Source organism: Mus musculus, chromosome 12 (genome assembly GCF_000001635.26).
Source record: "Mus musculus strain C57BL/6J chromosome 12, GRCm38.p6 C57BL/6J".
NCBI classification, from domain to species: domain Eukaryota; kingdom Metazoa; phylum Chordata; class Mammalia; order Rodentia; family Muridae; genus Mus; species Mus musculus.
The window spans coordinates 16,205,067-16,224,807 of NC_000078.6; the positions used below are offsets into that span (position 1 = coordinate 16,205,067).

At 40.2% G+C, this 19,741-nt stretch overlaps 1 long non-coding RNA gene across 5 annotated transcripts in view; it reads right to left on the reverse strand.

The window, feature by feature from the left end:
• Positions 1 to 19,741, reverse strand: part of Gm36372 — a 27,378-nt gene continuing 7,637 nt past the window's right edge. Inside the window, exons 1-4 of one of the 5 annotated variants that reach the window (XR_381301.4) lie at positions 16,143 to 16,219; positions 11,217 to 11,339; positions 3,897 to 4,034; positions 2 to 290 (exon numbers count right to left, since the gene is read on the reverse strand). This is a non-coding gene — a long non-coding RNA (predicted gene, 36372). Of the gene's footprint in view, positions 291 to 3,896; positions 4,035 to 4,984; positions 5,293 to 11,216; positions 11,340 to 16,142; positions 16,220 to 19,741 lie in introns of those variants that run through there. The other 4 variants (XR_872509.3, XR_381302.4, XR_381303.4 and 1 more) reach the window with 4 other exon arrangements.

The following is a 19,741-nucleotide window of genomic DNA, read 5'->3' on the forward strand; positions in this document are numbered from 1 at the left end:
CATTCTTTCTTTCCCAAGCTGCTTTTGGTAATGGTGCTTTATCACAGCAGCAGACAAATAATGAATTCAGCCACATGTCACTTCTCATCACATTTATTCTCTGATAGTGAGCCCTATGGCCAGTGCTAGTCACCAGAAACGCCAAGGGTCGGAGCCAAGCTATGGGCTAAGCAGGGAGGATGCAGGCACTGTGGTGAACAGACGTTGTCTTGAGGTATTTTGTTTGTTTGATGATGAGAAAGCAGACACTGGGAGATGACATGCTTCATTCAAGACCAGGTAATTTATAGCTGATAAAGAAAAAAAATCTTTTTAACACATGTCCATCTGTCTCAAATGAAAAGGATAAATAAAGAGGCCAGCTGGATGGTTAATGTTCTAGAGACTACTAATATGCCAAGTTCAGCAAATAATATAATCATTCATTTCTATTTGAACTTCAGGGGAGTAACATTGAAGAGAAAAAAGCAGACATATGACCAGCGAAGCTTGGAAATCTTGCCACGGTGGATTGTTTTAAGGTTTAAAAGTAGTTAACCACACAATGAGGCCATGAAGATAGATGTTCAAACCCCGTTACAGTATGTTCCATGGAAGACTTGGGAAACTGCAGTGCCTGAAGACGGCAAGCATGCTGCCATTGGCTCAAGTCAATACAATAAGAGGACACCAGAGATTTAACCCAGAACTGCAAATCAGGCTCCTGGCCATTGCAAATGCAAGGACAATATTGTCTGCAGAGCTAGCAAGGGCATCTCATGCTCCTGAGGGATTTGTCTACAGAACGACCTGTGTATGTAGACATTCTGAGATATTTTGAGCATCGGAGATGGCATTGATGAAATGCAAGCAACTATTTCAAGATATGTTTAAATGAATGAGAAGTCACCCGTGGTAGTTGTACTATAAATAGAAGATTTGTATCCTCTGAAATATGAGTTTATCACAAAAGAAGCAAGTAAACTTCATGGGAATTCATCTTGCAGTCTGTTCTTCCTAGATACCCCAAACTGCCTTGGTCTGTGCCAGCTGAGAGGATGAACTCCCTCTGGCTGTGCAATGTATCGATTACAGTTCTAGACCAAGGCATTGCAAAGTCTAAGGTCCTTTGTCAGTAGGTTTGGTGTCTGGAAAGGACTTTCTTATTAGTCAGGGTAGCACAACCAAAGGAATTTCATAAAGCATTCCAACAAAGGCACTAACCCAGTCAGAGAACCCTGTCTCATGTTTTTATCTCTCGATCCTATTGCATGGAAGACTAATTTCCAGAAGTTTGTTCTTGCCTCCTCCCTCTCTTCCTCTTCCTATACCTTCTCCCTCTCCTCCTTCCTTCCTCTTTTCCTCTACTCTTCCCTCCTCCCTTTCTGTCTTTCTATTGATGAAAAAAAAAAACACCATGAACAAAATCAACAGGAGGAGAAAAAGGGTTTATTTCAGCACTTATGGTTCTATTCTATCTTCCATGAAAGTCAGGCCAGGAGTTTAAGGCAGAAACTAGAAGGATCCTAGAGGCAGAAACTGAAGCAGAGGCCACAGAGGAATGCTGCTTCATGGCTTGCTTCTCGTGGCTTGCTTAGCCTTTCTTATGCCACCCAGGACTAACCAACCCGGGGTGCCACTACACAGAGTGAAGCAGAATCCAGCCACATGAATCAATAAAATGCCCCACAAAATTGCCAATCTGGTAGCAACATTTTTTTTTTCAAGTGAGGTTCTTTCTTCCAAATGATTCTAGATCATGTCAAGTTGACATAAAACTAGGTTCCTTAGTCTTTCTCTTTTTCTTTCTCTCTCAGTTTTGTGAGACAGGATGTTGTCATGCAACAGGCTGACCCTAAACTCACTGAGTAATAGGATTGCTTCTACATGATGGTCTTGCCAGCATATACCATCTGCCGTACTCTACACGAACCATTTCAGCTTTCAGTGTCCTACATACATGATTTAATACCCAGGAAAAAACAGCAGTGTTTGTCTGCCACACCACGGATCAGATAAATGAAATTCAGAGCTGTACAGGGGATATAGTCTCATCAGATAAGATGCTCATATGGCTTTAAGTTGTGGTTTCTTGAGCCGTAATTAACCCACTTCCCCATTAAAGTAATTAAAATCCTTTCCCACTCTCCTGCTCACCATTTTCATATTCCCCTAGCCCAAGAAACTCATAAAAATAATAGCAAGAAATCATGCAATTTGCAAGTAGGGTCATTAGATAAGAGAGATGCTGGGCCTGGCTACCATCTGCAGAAGGCTTTGTGTCCATGGAAACTGAGGGCAGCTTATTCTTCCTCACCTTGACCCACATATAACAGCTCCTCAGATATAATATACAAGCGTGAGTTAGAGGTGGTTGGCAAGGATTTTGTTTGGGGGTTTCTGTTTTTGAATAAAGATAAGTTGAGAATGGGAAGCAAGCGGTGTGTCATCAAATCCCCAGCAGATGCAATCATTGGCAGTGGCGTAGAGCAGAGCCTTCATCTTTCCATTAGAGATGATTAAGCAAGGCCTCCAACTCATCAAAAAGCATTCCATTAAGCCCCACCGTGTGCTGACCATTTACTTAGAGTGTTGTTTTTTTTTTTTTTTTTTTTTAATACTTGGAAAATCCACATGAGTTTTCCATTCTGGCACCATGAGGATGATTCATTCTTTTATTTTAGCAACAGTGTGGACACAAGAGGAGAGAAGGTGAGTGTCACGGGGATGGAAGAGGTAGGGAGGGACACGGAGAAGCACTGCCAAATGCAGGAAAATGAATGTTTGAGCAGAAAACCATTATTTCATAGCATCAATCTGTATGATTAATTTCATATATTGATACTGTATAAAAAATTAAGCTGTTCTTTGAATCAGAAAGTAATGTGAACCTAGAATGGTGATAATAACGTTTCCACTGTTTTCATCCATCTGATCAGATCGGTCCAACTGAGACATTACATATCTGGTCTCCTCAACTGATCTTTCCAAGTTAATAAAAGCAGCATTTCTCCCTTTGACCTCTTCCTTATTTTTGGTTCTACACTGGCTTATCAAATTAGCTTGCACAAGAGGATAATGCAGGATAAATTGAGTTTCATTTTTCCCAGCTTTATTATAGCATAATTGAAAATCATATATTTATGGTACAATGTTTTGATATATGTATGTATTATGAGGTGATTACTATAATCAAACTAATTAGCATATTCGTTCCTTTGCATACTTATTTTAGGTGTTTGTATGAAAAACACCTAGGATTTCTTCTCCTGGTAGTTTTCAAGTATTAACTACCTCAGTGTTAGCTTCAGTCACCATGATATGTATAATACTTGTGGTACATAACCTTTATTTTTAAGAAGTAATTATGTGTCTATTTATGTATCTATATGATTAAGTGTGTCCGTGGGCGCATATGTATGCCACAGTGCACATGTGGAGGTCAAAAGACAACTTGTAGAACCCAATTCTCTCCTTCCACCACGTTGGACCCAGGGATTGCCCTCAGACCATCAAGCTTGGCAGCAAGCAAGCTTCACCCACCAAGAAGTCTCGCCAGTCCACTGCTTCTCTTATTATTATTATTAACTATTAATTATTATTATTATTTTACAAACAGAAAGTTGTTTCTTTTGGAAACACTCTAGAAGCACCTCAGGCTTCTCTAGGTATGACCAGAAAAACCTGTCTGTCACCATAAAAGTCACTGAAGTCGGTGTCATTGTTAATTTTTGACACACATATTTTAAATTTTCTCTCCGTTTTCAAGTTATTTGCTCATGTGTGGGCTGCGTGTCTACTATATAAAAGTTGAGATGCATAGCTCTGAATTCTACAAATGCCTCCCACATATCATTAGCAGGTGGTTAAGTCTGGTGCATTAAATGGAAGACTAAACAAAAACAGGAAATAATTACCTGCCCAAAAACTTGTGGCCACTTTGATTCCCATGTCTGTCTCCCTGACGCTCAGACAGGGTTGTTCTTCAGTGGAGTGCATGCATTTCAGGGAACTATGTTTGGACTAATAGAACATCCTTCCCAGAGGTCCCAGATCTGAGGAAAGAGCATGATTTGGAGTCAGGTGGACTTGCAGTCACTCCCAGCTCCAAGAGGCCAGGCAGTGGTGGGAACACCCACCTCTCTCCTCCTCCCTGCTACATATAGCACTGAAGGACTGACATGTAACAGGTAAAGGCAACATAGGCAAAGAACGCAGCAAGATGTATGACAGGCTGGGAAGGCTTGGTAAATGAGCTGAAAGTTTCATGTGGCATTTCAGGATGTAGAAGGCAGGGTTTGTATTGCTTCTCCTGTGTACCATTAGCTTGCATAAATTATCACCCTGGCAGACACTGCTCGCAGGCTTTTGTAATGAAGTGATGGGGAAATGGAACAGAAGTCAAAAGAATCAAATGTGAATACAAGACTTCATTCCTGGCAATATGAGGGGGAAAAATTCACGGAGGGGGAAAAATCTCTCAATTAAAATAATAAGAATGAAAAATGTTTTAAATGATATATTTTTTAAAAGAGAGCAAATTTTGTGAAAGATTCTCAAAAGACCAAAGCTTAAAAGGAAGGTGAAAACTACAGTGTTAAGATTTTTGCTGAACTCAACAGGACTGTAGGAACAGCTAGTTAAACTCTCTACGGAGAGCACGAAAGCCCCAGTGACAAAATGAGAAGATTCATTGACTACCCAAAGAGAAAACAGGGAAAAAAATGTCGGTTAGCAACAAGTAGACAGTGTGAGGAGAGAGCCAAGCTTACTATGCAGCAGGAATGAGCAACACTTGACAGCAATGCACTGAACTAGATCCACTCCAGGAAAGACAGACAGTCCAGTGACTTTAAAGATCGAGGTGGGAAGAGAGGAAGAGAGATAGCATGGGAAAATTGGGAAGGAAAAGCAGGAGACTGGTTTCCACCTCACATATGCAGAGAAACTGGTTTGAGTTCATTTCAGGTCTAAAAGTGAAAGGCAAAGCATTTACATTACTAACCGTGTCAGAGAAGAAACCCGTGTCCAGACGGTTAAGAAAAGACCTCTAAATGGCTGTAAATTATCCAAAAGAACACATGTAAGAATTTGGAGGTAGTGAGGGATATCAAACTTCTTCAGAACTCGGAGAACTCCAATGGATTACAAACACCTAGAAAGATATCCCCAAAGAATGCAGCTGAGGAACATAGAGAGCCCTCAGTTAGTGGCATCCTACCCAGCTCCTCTCTGCCACACAGGGCCCTTGCAGACAACACTGAAACTACAGTGTCTGGGGAAGCCAGACACGCAGCAGGTAACTCAGCAGGTCCTGGAGGACCAGGATGACTTTGGAGGTTTCTATGTGAATCATTTACAGAGAAGATTCACTATTTGGCCTTTCTAAAAGGCCTTGTTCTTAGGACTTGACTTTCTGGCCCCATCAGCAAGTTTTAGCTCTGTAAACAGTCATGTTTTATTTTAAAAATCAATAGCAATTGTTTTTCAAAATATAGTTGTCCAAGGAAGAGCTTTAATTGGAGCTAATAAAAAGAAAAAAAACAACTTTAAACGAAAAGCTAGAGAATGAGATTTTGTCATGGGCTTCCCCACATTCTTCGGAATCCCTGTAACAGAGATAACAGTCCTGCTGTGTAATGTGAACCCAGGAGAGAAAATGAGAAGAGCTGGTTTTTTTTTTTTACATTGGGTGGGCCCTGAGGTCTTGTACAAGCAGGAAGTGATGACTCACTGTGATCTAAACTAGCTGCTGACATGCTGGAGGCAACTGCAACATGTGTAGCTCCTCAGAGAGAGCTGGGACCGTAACTCAGTGGAAGGCATTTAACACAATCCTCGTATAATCATTAGCTGACCATGAAGCTAACCTAGAGAGATTTCAGTGGTCACACATAATGATAGAGACTTTGTAGAATTAGTCCAGGAAAATCACAGAGTAACCACAACAGCAGTATCAACAAATCCTGGGAGGGAGACATTTGCTTTTCAGATATATAGAGATACAGATACACATACGCATATGCATATGAGTGTGTATGTGTAAGTGTGTGTATGTGTGTGCATGTGCATGCATGATCATGTATGTGTGCATGTATGTGTGGGAGGGCACGCATGCATGTGTGTGTACATGTGTATGCATGTGTATGCATGTGTGTATGTGTGTAATGTGCATATCCATGTTTCTGTACATGTGTGTATGTACATGTATGCATATGTATACATGTGTGCACGTGTTTATATATGTGTATATGTATATATGTGCATATTTGTGTATGCACGTGTGTGCGTGTTTGTGTACATGTGTGTGCATGTGTATATGTGCATACGTGTGTGTATGTGTACATATGTGTATATGTGTGTGCAAATGTGGATACATGTGCATATATGTGTGCATGTGTTTATGTGTATGTGTGTGTGCATGTGAGTTTATGTGTAATTTAAATATTCTATTTTTAACAAGAATTACAATATATGCAAAGAAACAAATATATGACCCATGTATATTCTCCTTTTTAAAGTCAGATAGATATTGTCCTTGAGGAAGTTGAAATGGTAAGTTGAACATGCAAGCACTTTACATTCCCTTTTGTCAATAGGTTCAGAGAACTAATCAAAACCCAGAGAATTAAAGAAAAGCATGAGAATGGCTCACAAAACATAGACCAACAACAGAAAGACAGAAATTATAAAAATAATCAAATACAAATTCTGAAGTTAAAAATGTATTATCATGAAACTAGTATAAAGTCATCATAACAACTCAACCACAGATCCAAAACAGGAATCAACAGAATGTAGTCAGGTTAATTATTCTGTCCAAATAGTAAAGACCAAACAGAATACAGGAAAATGCATAGTCTCAGAGACTTGCACCTCATCATCAAAGTTCCCCACACACAAAAGGAGTTAACATGGAAAGTTTCTGAGCATAGTAGCCAGAAACTTCCAAACTTCATGCACAGAATCATGGGTCTACAGTTCCAAAGGAACTCAATGATATCTAGATAAAGAAATTCAAAACAGCCACTCCCAAGCACACTGTAGTCAAACTAAAAACACACAACAGAGAAGTTCTAGAATATCAGTGAGGGTTGTGATGAATAACATTATCAGATTCCGGGTGAGATCCCCAGCTGATTTCTCATCAGAAATTTGGGAAGTCACATTTAAATGCTATTTAAAGACAATCAGTGGAAATGCTTGAAAGATTATCCTTCAGAACCAAAAAGAAACTAAAAGAGTAATATACGAATAAAAATAATGTAAGAATGAACAGGCATGTGAAGCACTTTGACTTTCAGTGAAGATTTTAAAAAAAGAAAGAAAGGAGGAGGAGGAGGAAGGGAGGAGGAAGAGGAGGAAAAGAAAGAACAAAAGAAAGAAAGAAAGAAAGAAAGAAAGAAAGAAAGAAAGAAAGAAAGAAAGAAAGAAAGAAAGAGAGAGAGAGAGAGAGAGAGAAAGGAAAGAAAAAGGAAAAAGAAAAAGAAAAAAAAGAAAAGAAAAAACCTACTGGTAAAGATATCCATGCATGTGTAGTCCCAAAAGTTAATGAAATTCACCAAAAATAAGTAGGATCTACCCCAGGAAAGAGATTTTGGTCAGCCTGGGTTGAAAAAGCAAAAGTCACAGAGATTGTAATTAAATTATTTCTTGAATTGGTACCTGAACATGTTCTTTGCATATTTTCATATGATAGGAATCATCACTGTAATGAAATTAAAATGTGAATATCCCAATAGTTGAATTAATCAGTCCCTTTCTTTGGAAATGAGTCACTCAACATTGCAGGTAATGAGAATATCTGAGACCTAAGAAAACTGGGGAAGATATTAATCATGATTTGCTAGAAGACAGCAGAAGACTCCTAGAGAAGGAGATCCAATGTCAATGTCTGGACAGGGGAAAGGGCAAGAAGACAGAGACAGTAAACAGTGATGAGTGTCTGACCCACGAGTCTTAAAATGGAGATTCAGAGAGACTGATAAGCTCTGTGGGCCTTATTTTGAGTTCTAGAAGTTGGTAACCTTGATTCTGATGTCCCCTACAAAGCACAGTAGTGTGATGAGGCCCTTGAGGCCCATTCAGAGAGAACAGTACCTATCATATGAAGCGTTGCTTGCCAAGAAAACCATTTAAAAAAAAGTAGATTTAAAATGTTGCTCAAAGGATCGTCCAAGGAAAATGGCACAAGTGTTTGCTATCTTCAGCATCACGCCTGTGGGAGGCTATTTTAGAATATAAGAACAAGAACCCTAAGCTACCTTTGGGAATGACTCAGTTGTCAGAAGGAAGAACAAAAAGGAGCCAGGTTAGAAGTATGCACAAATACAGAAGTGGATGCTCTCAGCCAGCCATTGGACTGAGTACAGAGTCCCCATTGGAGGATCTAGAGAAAGGACCCAAGGAGCTGAAGGGGTTTGCAGACCTATAGGAGGAACAACAATATGAACCAACCAGTACCCCCAGAGCTCCCTGGGACTAAATCACCAACCCAAATGTACACATGGAGGGACCCATGGCTCCAGCTGCATATGTGGCAGAGGATAGCCTCGTTGGTCATCAATGGGAGGAGAGGCCCTTAGTCCTGTGAAGGCTCGATGCCCTGTGTAGGGGAATGCCAGGGCCAGGAAGCAGGAGTGAATGGGTTGGTAAGCAGTGGGAGGGAGGAGGGGATAGGAGGTTTTCGGAGGGGGAACCAGGAAAAGGGATAACATTTGAAATGTAAATAAAGAAAATATCTATTTAAAAAAAAAAGTGTGCACCTCAGCTGCTGTACATTCCCTCAGATTCAGAGTCTTGCGGGGTGACATGGCAGAATCTCTTCTTCTTGGAGACTGTTAGTGTCAGTCAATGCCCCAGTATTTCTGTAAGTCTGTCAGCCACCACATGCCCATGCAGGCAGTTCCTTGTGGACAATCACGGCAAAGAAAGAGTGTTTGATTGATGGTGGCCCTAAGAAGTGCCTGAATACTGTCAGTCTTTCTCTTCTACCTTACACTTTCACGTTTCAAATGTCTGGGAATGGCACTCACTACCACGGAGACTTGCCTTTATGTGCCTTCTAGTGAATAAAAGACTTTTTCAAAACTATCTTCCTTTTTAAAAAAAAAATCTCACTTAATCATCCCTGTATAAAAGACACTAATTGAATACATTATAATTACTTCTAATTTTAACCTATTTTAAAATATATTATAATTTGATCTATCATATAGCATGAGCAAATTTTGTTTTCTTATAAGTTTTTGAGCATGGAAATTGACATTAATATTAGTTTCTGAGTCGGTAAGTTAGTCCACAGGTTAAATAGTCTTTAACTCTATTATTTTTATCACTATTTTTATTGGTTAGTTCATTTATTTACATTTCAAATATTATCCCCCTCCCTGGTTTCCCCTCTGCAAACTCCCTATCCCATCCTCCCTCACCCTGCTTCTATGACCGTGCTACCCCCAACTCCCACCTCACTGCCCTAGCATTCCCCTATACTGGGGCATCAAGTCCCCATAGGACCAAGGGCCTCCCCTCCCATTGAAGCCAGATAAGGCCATCCCCTGCTACATATGCATCTCGAGCTATGGATCCCTCCATGTGTACTCTTTGGTTGGTGGTTTAGCTCCTGGGAGCTCTGAGGGGTCTCATAGAGGTATTCCAAATTTTAACTTGTAAATTATTTTGGCTTAGAAAAAGAAAAATGTGAATGTTAACTTTTAAATGCAAATTCAATTTTTTTAATAAAAAAAAAGCACTCAAAACAATTTCCAATTTTTTATTAAACTAAAATCCAGCAGTTCATTTTGCTTCATTTTATTTTCCTATTTGGTCACATTGAGTTAGAAAGATTGCTTACTGTTCAGTGTATCTTGCTATAGATTAAAATAACTGTTTTAGTCATTTCTTATTGATCATGGCACTCTTTACTATTTTCTAACAATGGGCGATAGATACATTGAGCCCTCGTGTCTCTTTCTTATAGCCATCCTTACTGTTTTAAGGTATGCCCGGGTATGCAGGAAGACTGAAGGATTTTCCCTCTGACTTCCTGCATTTGAGCAGATCACCAATCTACATTGTCAAGTTTCGTAAGATGTCCTAAATTTAGTTCCATTGTGAACTGAGACCCAGAGAATGCAATCTGTATAATAATCATAAAATACCCCATTCTAGATGCTTCCTTTCATGTAGAGGGCCTGCATTATCTTTACAGAGGAACAAAAGTGCCCAGCACCTTTTAAGGATGGTCAGGAAGGCTTTTAAGGAGAAGTCTGTCAAGAAGGATACAGGTAACATTGCAACAGCATCTTGCAATGGGAAGAAAGTAAACCTGAGTTGCAAAAACACTATCGTGGGTGAGATTTATAGTCAAGGAACTAAGTGAAGGCTAGTGATCAGAAATTTAAAAGGAACTATCGGGGCCAATAGCTACTGTATAAATTGATCTGATAGGGAAAGAACAAAGAGAATTGGTGTGTGTGTATGTGTGTGTGTGTGTGTGTGTGTGTGTGTGTGTGTTCTAATGCCAGTTACTTTGCATGCTAACTATAAAAATAACAACAACAACAACAACAACAACAATAATAATAATAATAATAATAATAATAACAACAATTTTGTCTGGGGATATGGTTCAGCAGCTAAAGCTCCAGTCCCATCAATGTGGGAACTTGAGTTTGAACCCCAGCACCCATGTAAGAAAGGCTAAACATGGTATTCCCTACCTATAATCTTAGTCCATAGGAGTGTGTGCTCAGAAAGAATTTTAGAGCTTGTTGGCCAGATATTCCTGTTGAATGGGTGAACTCTGGGTTCAGTGAAAGACCCTGTCTCAAAAAATAAGTTAGATATACTGAATGTACACACACACACACACATGCACACACATGCACATACACACATGAACGTGCATACACACTATTGATAATGTAAAAGGTCAAAATATCCATGGTGTCTGTGATCTAAGACAATGGCACAATCCAATACAGAGACACAATGGGGGCCTCAGGGTTGTGAGGATTAGATGATATGGTTCCTAAGACTAAAAGTTCATGTCTCAGGTCAAAGCATATTTGATTATGTCAGCTATATGCTGGATTTCCAAAGACATCAAATGAATTCTGAGCCTCAAATAGATACTTAGGAACCTCACATCTTTCAGTTAATGGAGGTCATCAATTTATAACATAAACAAACCAGGGTGAGGATGGAGTAGAAAAATAGAATTTGCTACAACCTACCTTGCATTACATGAGGAATAGTTTACTCAGAAGATGACATCATGGTCAAATCACAGCAGGTCTGTCTGCAAAGAGGGAATGGCCTCAGAAGCTCTCATGACTGTTTCCATTGCCACATATTAACTGTAATCAACAAAGTAATATGAAGGGGAGGATTCTCTTCAGCAATGTAGCACCAAGATAGTCTATTCCTGGTGCCTTGATTCATAAGACCACCAAAACAAAGGTAAAACCCATGTGAACCATAGAAGGGGAGAAATGGTAAGATAACAGGAATTCTGGTAAATCAAATACCAGGAAGTTGATCACACTGTAAGCTTGGATGGAAACCAAAGTAAGAACAGGGAGCTAGCAGGCTCCAAGGAGAATGTCTTCAAGATGGAGTGAAATAGAACCCAAGGGATAAATAGAGTGACTCAGAGACTGGATGAGACCACTGATTGGGCCTCACAAAGAGAAAGCACATATTTATTCTTCCATCAAGAGAAAGACAAGCTAATCAAATAGTCTAGAAAAAACAGAGCATCCACTAAAACAACAACATAGCCCAGATAGGAAGTAAGCTAAAACTTGGCATCATTCAAAGCCACTGGTTCACTGCAGAAAGAACTCCTTCCATTAGAAAAAAAAAATGCCTTTCTTGGCCTCATCTTTTCTCTTTTCTTTTCTTTTCTTTTCTTTTCTTTTCTTTTCTTTTCTTTTCTTTCCTTTCCTTTCCTTTCCTTTTCTTTTCTTTCCTTTTCTTTTGTCTTTTCTTTTCTTTTCTTTCCTTTCCTTTTCTTTTATCTTCTTTCTTTTCTTTTTTCCCTTTTCAAGACTATATATACATATATATATGCATGTGTGTATATATATGTATATATGTACATATATATGTGTGTATATATATATATGTGTGTGTGTGTGTGTGTGTGTGTGTGTGTGTGTGTGTGTGTGTGTGTGTGTGTATTGTAGAGGTTTACAGACACACTAGAAGAGGGCATCGAATCCCTTTACAGATGGTTGTGAGCCACCATGTGGTTACTGGGAATTGAACTCAGGACCTCTGGAAGAGCAATCAGTTCCAACTTGGCTTGGGCTGAAGAGAAGAAGGGAAATATGTTTCTGGGCTCATTATCTCTTCATATCCTAAGTATAGTTATCACTTTTATTGCTCCATGTTCCCTTCAGCCCTTCTGCTTATGAATATCCAAATATCTACATGTAAGTAAACTTTGCAGTGTGTCCACGGGGAATGGAAAAGACTGTCTTACACTATTCTAACACTCTCCCTGGGACTCGAATTCACTGTCATGCTCACTCTGATCAGATGCCCACACTCACATAAACATGGGTATTGAAGTCACATGGGTACCAGTTGCCTAGTCTATCAAACATAATTGCAAAAATGTACTGACTTAGTGCTCAGCTTCCCATTCATGTGTCCATCTCTCAGGCTAGGGTTATTGAAACTGTTTTGTGTGTTTAACTTTAGTAGATAACACTAATTTTTAAAGAGGTTGAATAGTGTGTATTCTCATTGATTAACTACTTCTGACTGTGTACACATATTTTTCAACACTTTCTTCAGTTCAGAGGATAAAGAACACATTGTTTCCTTAATCTGTACTACTACAAAGAATGGATGCCACTACAATTGTTTACTGTCTTTTGAGAGTTCTCTTACATGCTTACAAAGTAATGTGCATTTCCTATCTGTCTACCTCCATGTCAGGTTACAGAATCTCCAGGAATGGCCTGTTCACTGATCTTACAAGTCATTTATTTTATTTTTTTTTTTTTTAGTTTTCACAAAATCGATATATAATTTTTATTCCCATTTCAAGACTTATTTATGTTGTTTTGTTATTCGAGACAGGGTTTCTCTGTGTAGCCCTGGCTGTCCTGGAACTCACTTTGTAGACCAGGCTGGCCTCGAATTCAGAAATCCACCTGCCTCTGCCTCCCGTGTGCTGGGATTAAAGGCGTGCACCATCAGGCCCGGCTAAGACTTATTTTTATTGTTTTTAAACTGTAGTAATATGTGTGGGTTGTACACATGAGTTCAGGTGCCCTTGGAAGCCAGAGGAGACTATCAACCCCCTATAGCTGGAGTTACAGGTAGTCATGAACCCAAACCCAAGTACTCTGCAAGAGCCCTATGTGCTCTTAACCTCTCTTGAGCCAACTCCTTTATTGTTTCCTCATTTTTTGTTACTTTTCTGGCAGTTCTATACAATGCATTTTGATTTCATACATCTCCTAGTCCCACTCCTCCCACATTTATCCCCGCTCCCCCTCCCTACCCACCCGACCTCCTGTCTTCCATTTTTTTTTTAATCAATCAAGCATAGTATGTGCTGACCATATACTCTTGAATGAAAAGCCTTCAGTGGAGAATGTTCAACCCACCAGCGTCTGCACCCTTAGAGAAACCTGGCTCTCCCTTTCCCATTAGCTATCAACTGTCAATAGGTCCCTGGTCAGGTAACTGTTGGGAGGAACATACCTGGCTATTGCCAGGTTAACCGTGGGGGTGGAATCTAGTCAGAATACCAGGAGCTTGGGACATTGTCTACATGACTGATAGTCACAGGATTATGAACTTGAGGACTCGTGGTGTCAGGCACCTGTGTCTGGGGACGTGGCTCACTGTTCCGTCCATTGTAGAGTTTTCTACTGGGTCTCAGGAGTAAGCCTCACTTGACCAGGACACAGACTGCCTTTCCAGGTCCCACAGAGAGGTAGTGTTACCAAAGGTATAAAGATACCCTTGGATCTGACTCATAGGAACAAGTTCAAAATAGCAGTACAGGTCTATATCACTCTTGGCTGCAGACTCCAAGTCTCTCTGATCTGCTGACTTCCAAAACCTGAAGAAGTGCGCACTGGGCCAGCAAAGGCCTTATTCAAAGACACCAAATCCCTCCCAACTGAGTTAGAGTCACCCTCACAGTGGCTCCACAAGCCAGACCATCTTTTGCATTCGGAGCAACTGTGACTGCCGGAATGAGCAGGCCCTTGTCTTGAAATGGCCCCTTACAAAATGAACTAGTTTACAATGGTTATAAGAAAAACACTTCTGAATACAGGCATGCATTTGTATTGTGCCTGTAAATTGCTTCCATGATGAGGTCATGCCATCGGTCTCCCAGACATACAGTATGCATGATTGTATTCAGAATTCAAGATTTACAGGGGTGAGAAGGGGCATTGTTCAATGAAAGCAAAACAGGTGAGTTATCAAGCCAGACTGGATCCAGCCCCAGGCTTCCTCTAGACAATAGAATCCTACTATGCAGTTCTATAGAGTAAACCAAAAAGATTAATTAAATACATTGTACTTACCTCAAAGGAGTTTGACAATGCAGTTTTTAAAACAGGGTGAAGAGATGTGGCTTCCACTTTGTCTCTTCTTCTTATACCAATCCTATCTGAAGCCACACTACCAAGATGCCTATTCACTGTTAGGAGCAGTTATCTGGGTGTCAAGATGCCTGAGTAACAAGTGCCTTTAACTTTGAATGGCTTTAGTTTCCAGAATACAATGGCAACCTCTGCCCACCCCCGAAGTTGTGTATTTTATTTTTAATGTCTTTCAACTGGGATCTCAAAACAATAAACATTGATTTGGGGGTGGGGGAAGTACCATGAAAAAAAAATAGATTCATTCATCCTTAAACTGTACATCTGAGTTGATTCCACTGGTGATTAGAGGAGGATGAAACATGAAGCCAAGGAAAGCTTTGCTCATGTCAGATGTGCAGGGGCTGACCACAGGACTGATGCCCTTGATTGGCATTCTATTACATTCCAGGGCCTGCTTTTAGACAGATTATTTGAATGGGATATTCAAGCAAGCATATTAGGTTCTACAGGCCTATTACCAGAGACCTGTGAGAACAAAGGATGCCAGACAAACAGCAACCATCTCAAGGCAGTCTGTGTTGCTGGGCCTTTTCACATACTTAAACTCTGGTGACTATGGCCTTGATATGGACACCTTGGCAGAAACTTACTCATTACAGAGTAATGTTAGAGGAAAGATCAAAAGACAAAGGACTCTGCCATAAGAATGTGATCTCTTTTGGCTGTCCATAGTCGAAATGTGACGGTTGTAGCAGAAGACAATTTTTTTAACAAAAAGAAAAAATCTTGAGGTAAGAAACTCATTATACAAGCTATCCAATCCTCTTGGAAAGGAAAGTATTATTTAACACATTTCCCCATGTGACACGGCTCCAGATTGTAAAATGACTTTTCTATGTTGGAGTTCACTCAAATCCCATCTTGGGTACAATGTGCTTTACAGATCTGATGCTAAAAATACTCCTTTGTGTTTGGAGCTTTTAACTAGTCTACTAAGTAGGGGTGGGGAGTGCTGAAAGTCTCTTCATCTACTTCTTCTAGGTGAGTAGTTACAAGTCCACCAGTGATCTTTTCTGTTCTGTTAGAGACAACTTCTTAACAACCCAGGGCAATCACTGGAGCATGATCTTGCCCAGAGGCTACATTCAAAGGACCCATACTTTGCCCTCATTGGTTAAGCCTGAATGGCTCCACTTCTGAGAAAGCATTTCTCTACTCTAGAAGATTCTACCGGGGTGATGTACCCCAAATATGACCCTGAATCTACCGGCAAATTACCGAAAACTACACTAGAATCAAAGGATTTCCATAATTCTAATAAACAGCCTTTTCATGGAGCAAAACAATGTGAAGGGTTTGGGAAACTATGGTTTTATTGGGAGGTCTTTTCTCTTCTCAGAATCTTATTTCACAGTGACTTAAATACAAGGTCTTGCAGACTTCCTCTGTGACCCTTTGGATTCTTTCTCATCACGATGTATGAGTAGACATGATGTGCATCCCATTTCTATCAGGGCTCATTAAACCCCTCCCCTTGAGAACCCATCTCCACCTCCATCCATCTTCATCCTCTCTTACCTCTCTCTCCACTGTTCAGTTTAAGATCTCATGTCCCAGTGCCTTTTGCCTTTTGCTGTTGTGGCATGGGAAACACAGAGACTTTGACAATGCTAAATGTTAGATAGTGAGGGCTATTTTTTACAGCAGTTAGCCTGCTGTGACTAATGTGCCAAGAATTGCTGCCTCAGGTCCAACTAAACATATGACTTTTCTACTACCCAAGCAGTTGGCATGAACCATTTGACGATGTAGGCAGAAAGGAGGGCATTTCCCCTCACAGCTTCAGGAATGAAGTTGTTGGAAAGGAGAAAGAAAAGAAAATTATTGTTTGTCTTTTTACTAGTGAATTCACTCAGAGATGAAACCAATATATGTTTGAATTCTTTGTAACTGTAAAACCTTTTTGAAGACTAGAACCAACTGGACATGTGGAAGGGATATGCAGTGAGGACTGTTGATAATATTGTCCATCAGACTGTCTCAAAGTGGGGCTTCTTGATGATACATATTCATGGGCCTGGAGCAGGTTTTATTGAGAGCAACTATCATGGTTTATTAGCCCCAGTGTTTCAAGTGCTCATTTCATAAATGATAGCTCCACTCTTGTGACCTATTCCATCTCAAACATCATACCTCTGACTATTATCACATTGGATTCCTTACAAGTCAGGGTGGGAGACATCCACATTAAGTTTGGAGAATTTGTTGCTTGATACAAGGAAGAATGTCAGTGGATAAAGATTCAGAGACACAATAATATTAGATCAGGGACCAAATGGGACAGAGATCACAAGCCAGATAGGACTTTTTGAAAAGAAAGGTGTTGAAAAAATATAAAGGTAGATATGCAGTTTTTGTACAAGTTATTTTGCCATGCATATTTAGTTAAGCATACATGCCAATAGCTAACATACAGTTTTTGTAGTTATGGTTAAATGAGGTCATGACCTTACAAATAAGGTTTAAAGAATAAGATTCTCTACATCTTTAGTACCTATAGAGGGCAATATCTGCATATGGCCAAGACCCCTACATAAATCTACAGAGTATTTGCATAGGACTCATACACACCCTCCAATAAACCTTAAATCATGTCACAATACCAGAGATCCCAAATGCAGTATAAATGAAGGTAGTGTGTATGCTGTACTGTTTGGGGAATGATGACTAAGAACATGTCTATATGTACCCACTATGGCTGTGTTTTTCTTTTCCAGATAGTGTGCAGCTGATTGAGTCTGTCAACAGAGGGTCCATGGATGTGGAGGCTGACTGTGTGTGTAGAGGAGGGGCAGTGTGTACTCTGATTATTTGAAATTCAAATATCCTGGTTGGGAAGATTAAGAGGCAAAGGCACAGCAGAATTTTCTAGACCTGTACAACCAGCAGCACACTGAGATATAGTTTTGGAAACAGAAGAATATAAAGTGTGTTTTCTAATAGTGGCTTGGGCTCCTCACAGCACTGCCTGGCCCCATCCCCATTTGTGTTTTGCCTCAAACATAGCAAAGGCTTTGGCCACACAGCTGTGACCTCCAACAGACACCTTTTCTGTTCCTTCCCTGAGCTTTCTACCAAGTGAAAGAAGCTCACCCATTTTAGAAATGTGTCAAGAAGTAACTAACATACTCAAAGAGTTAACCTCAACCCCAGAAAATCTTTTCCGGCAAAAGATGAAGACTCAAACTGGCACACTGGTCATTATCAAAAGTAAATTCTTAGAAAATACCACCCATTTAACAAAATAGACATCGGAAAAACCTGCAAAGCTCTGTCCAAGGCTCTGGCAGCCATTACTCTCTTCATTAATCATCAGGGGTAAGCGCACCATGGCTGTAGAGTATGCTAGTGAGATTCTGCCTGTGGAACACTGTTCTAGCATCTTTACAGCTCAAGTGAAAGCCGCTTTTCACTTTCTTTCTTAATTACTTCTTAGAATCCATCCACAGTTTCTGAGTGAGCGGATGTTTTGGCTCCACCAGTTTCAACTCTGAATACATTCTGACCTGCTGTGCTTGTTAAGAGCCGGCAGTCATCACGCCAGATGGCCTTGACTAATCTTATGTTGTTCCAAACATACCTATTTATAACTCCTGTGGAATCTTGGAACTAGTCCGTGTGTGAAAGATCAACCAAAAGTAATTGAATAAAAAACTTGTCAAAGCTGCAGGTTATTAATGCAAATGGCACCTAAAGTGGGATTTTCTACATGCTGGAAATCAATTAGTAAAATCCAGAAACTGTCCGGGAAGACTATAGGATGGGCAGCATCTCCTAAAGAGAAAACAATGCAAGGATGAGCCTGCGAGATAAAGAAGGCATCCTGCTTCAGACAGGGAGATTTGGCAATGCTGCAATCCCAAATTACTCTCTATTGTTTCCCATAGAGTGTGACAGGAATATAAATTATCAGTCTTTCATTCAGTATATAATAACATTAGCAGCAATACATACATACATACATACATGTGAAAAGGTCCTGAAAAAAGCCCAAATGATAAAAATCCATGAGTAATTTTACAGAGAACAAACCATTGGCAGAGTTCAGCTTTTGTTACCAGAAATACTGAACTTAATAGAAATATCAGCCCATACATAAAGACGCATGTAGGAAAAGTTGTAACCCAGCAGGACTTTTTAGAAACCAAAGAAATCAATAAATAAAATATTTATTGCAAAAAATCTTACAAGAAGCATAATGGATTCTAATGAAAATTAAAGTGGAAAATATTGAGAACGGGTCAGATAGTGTGCAGAGAGCACAAATTAAGAATTAAAGTGGCTTAATGGAATTTGTTCTGGAATATTCCATTTTAATGAGAAGTGAATGATTTTGTTGTAGAGTTGGATGAGTTTAGTCCAAATGTTTACCTTTGTAACATCCTAGGTGTTTAGTCATGCTCACAACAATGTGCCCAGAGTGAAGAGGTAAGAAAGAGAGATAGAGAGGGAGTCTGGAGTAGCTTCCAGGGTTTTCCCTAGCTATATCCCCTCTACACACACACACACACACACACACACACACACACACACACACACACACACACACACACATACACACACACACACACACACACACACACACACACGCACGCACGCACGCACATGCAAGTCCCAAAGAGATGCCACTCTCCCATCCTCAATTCTAGCCATCAGGGCAGACATCTTTCCAGTAAGTCCTCTACTCTTTCTTTCTCTTCCATATGAACATTACTACTTTTTTTCAAATATAACTGTTATCATTCCATCATTCTACTCAGAAACATTTGACATCAGCTTCTGACCTTGGCAGGTTGACTGGAGCCAGACTAGACCCCTCAGCAGAAAAGTGATACACTGTTTCTGAGGTGCGTCCAAACATCTGTCACTGCGCAGCTCTAGTCTGTGACGGAGTGGATGTTCATGAAGGCCGTTGTACTTCCTCCCCATGAGGGACAGGTTGTCCCTGTCCCCAAGAGGCAGAGCTAAGTGTGCATGTCAGTCATGGTCACCATGGGGAGTCAGAGAGCAGAGTGGGACACTGCCGACCCTGGGGAAAACTGCTGGGTCGGTCCTGGGGAAGTGGCAGATTGTCAAATGGAGGCCCCTGCTTCTGTCGAAAGCTTCCCTGAAGATCT